Source organism: Montipora capricornis, chromosome 13 (genome assembly GCF_036669925.1).
Source record: "Montipora capricornis isolate CH-2021 chromosome 13, ASM3666992v2, whole genome shotgun sequence".
Classification (NCBI taxonomy): domain Eukaryota; kingdom Metazoa; phylum Cnidaria; class Anthozoa; order Scleractinia; family Acroporidae; genus Montipora; species Montipora capricornis.
This window is the reverse complement of record NC_090895.1, coordinates 11,220,686-11,223,185: the sequence shown is the minus strand read 5'-3', so window position 1 is coordinate 11,223,185 and position 2,500 is coordinate 11,220,686.

Sequence of the window (2,500 nt, the reverse complement as noted above, 5' to 3'; positions counted from 1 at the left end):
AAAAAAGTAGCCCAAGTACTGTTTGCAAGCACCACTGCAGTTAAGCTGAACAGTAACTGCTGTGATGAATTGACGTGCCACACACGTAGAGCACAACAAATTTTAAATTCCAAAGTTGCAGGAGTATCAATCTGATGACAGGATAAAAGAAGTTTCGTGGAGATCTTGCCTTAGGTGTTCAAGTTTCTCCCACAGTGTTTTGTGATTGCAAGTTCGAATGAGGCCTAACACACTGTGAAGTTTTTGTACCCAATTATTCCATCAGGGATCAACCCTAGTATTGGAATTGGGCCCACACAAGGACAGAGAAAAACTCTGACCAGGGTGGGATTTGAACCCACGACCTTCTGATTAGATCACCGCTGCTCTACCGACTGAGCTACAACGCCAGAACGGGAACTGGCCGTGGGTATGTGAGATATTATTCACAAGGACAAATTCGGCTCGGCCCAAGCCTAATTTTAGCTAATTGCTAAATGTTGTCCTTCAGTAGCATTTGGAGTAATGATTGCAAGTTCGAATGAGGCCTCATTCGAACTTGCAATCATTACTCCAAATGCTACTGAAGGACAACATTTAGCGATTACAGTGTTTTGTGTTTTGGGGTCATTAACATAAAATATGCCAATTGCATACTGTCACGTGCAGGTGAAGTCTGATTCCATTTGAGGTTGCTCCAACGATTGCAACACCATTATTGCAAGGGCCAAACAACACAAGGCAAAACATATATGCATTTGTGTGCATATTTGGATTAGCTTGGGGGTTCTGCCAAACAACAGCCAGTCATTGTCATCGGCACATGTAGCATGTGAGTTTGCAAATGTTGTGGCATTAACTTCAGCTGCAGACAGTTCACACACCAAACTACTGCCAACTGCAGAATTGTTATTAGAAGCAGGACCAATTGTCAGCGAGCCACTGGATTCTGTAAGTCGTACCTCTACAGTTCAACTAAACATGAAGAGGTCATGGCCACTGCACATTCCCATATTTGTCATTAAACAGACTCAAACTTTTGATGTCAGTGGATGGCCTCCATCACTAGCACCATTATTCACCACTTGTGGCTTCAGTGACAGTCCACTCTCTAAACAATGGACTCATCCAGGTCAACGAGCAGAGTCCTTGCTTGCCTAAAAACCTTTTTTAGGGCTAAGGCTAGCTTTTATGAATGTTTAGGATACTTTCTGTATTGGTAAAACAATGACCTGTGACTTGTACCTGCTGTAATTTCTAGAGCCTCTTTGCTTAACAGAAAGGTAGAGCATGAATCTGTGGATCTTTAGTGTTACATCGTTACTTTCTTGCAATCACTCAATTGTCGTAGGCATTTTTAATGTTGCTGACAACGTTGTTTCTCTGGCAATCTTGGTTGAGTGGCGACATCTATTCCGTTGTGGTGTACCATTATCTACAGCAATCGAGGGCAAGCTTGTACAGTTGGAGAACAACGTGGTGGTTTTCTGTTGTTGTTTTTTTTTTATCAGAGCAATGGCAGTTCCCATTTTATTTGTGTTGTTGTATCGTCCTTCTCTAGTTTATAAAGAGAGACCTTAAGAGAGGACGGTGTTTTAATCCAGGACGGCAAGCGGAAGTGAAATTTGCCTAGTTTCCTATAGCGTGCATGCATGGATTTATAATTGCGTCCGTCCTGTTGCTGTCGAGCACGGGAAACGTGGTTTTCGACGTTATAGAGAGAACGGGTGTTCATTTTACAGCTTTTTCACTGTATAAGGTAAGGTTGTTTCTTTTTGTGTTATTAGTTTATTATAATAGGACATTTAAGTTTTCATTTAATTAGTTAGAACAAACTGTGAATTATTCTTATGTCCTGCTTTGCAGAGAGCTAAGTGTCGAACCCCTCATCGAGGGCAGATGTGGCAAACCGTGGCTGATCATCTAAATTCCATCTCTGAACCAAAGTTTAAAGTCACAAAAAGAGCTGTTCATGAGCAATTTACATTACTTGCTGAAAAATTCAAAAAGAAGATGGAAGCTGAAGAGAAAGCGTCGGGAATAGATACTGAGATGACTGAATTACATGTTCTACGTCAGGAGATTGTGGAAAAAGAAGAAGAGTTTGAGCAAGATCAATAGATGAACAAGGCAAAGGAAGAGCAAAGTAAAGTTGACGCTAATGATATGAGGCTCAAGACAATGGAGAGTTTGAAGGAGAGCAAGAAAAGGATATCGGAAGAACAAGACGAAAAGTAATCGACTTGTAAAAAGAAAAGAGGCTCTGAAGCACTTGAGTATCTAAGAGACAAAATGGACGAAGAGAAACATTGGAGAGAGCAAGAATTAGAGATTAAAAAGAAAGACCACGAAAGAGATGCACAAAGGCAAAAGTTGGCTGAAGATCAACACAGGGATATGATCGCAATGATGAATCAACAACAACGCGAAATGCAACAAATGCAAATGAGGTTTTTTGAACAACAGCAACAGCAAAACAACCTGCTTTTCGCTTTATTTCAGAAAGCTTTGACCAAGTAAG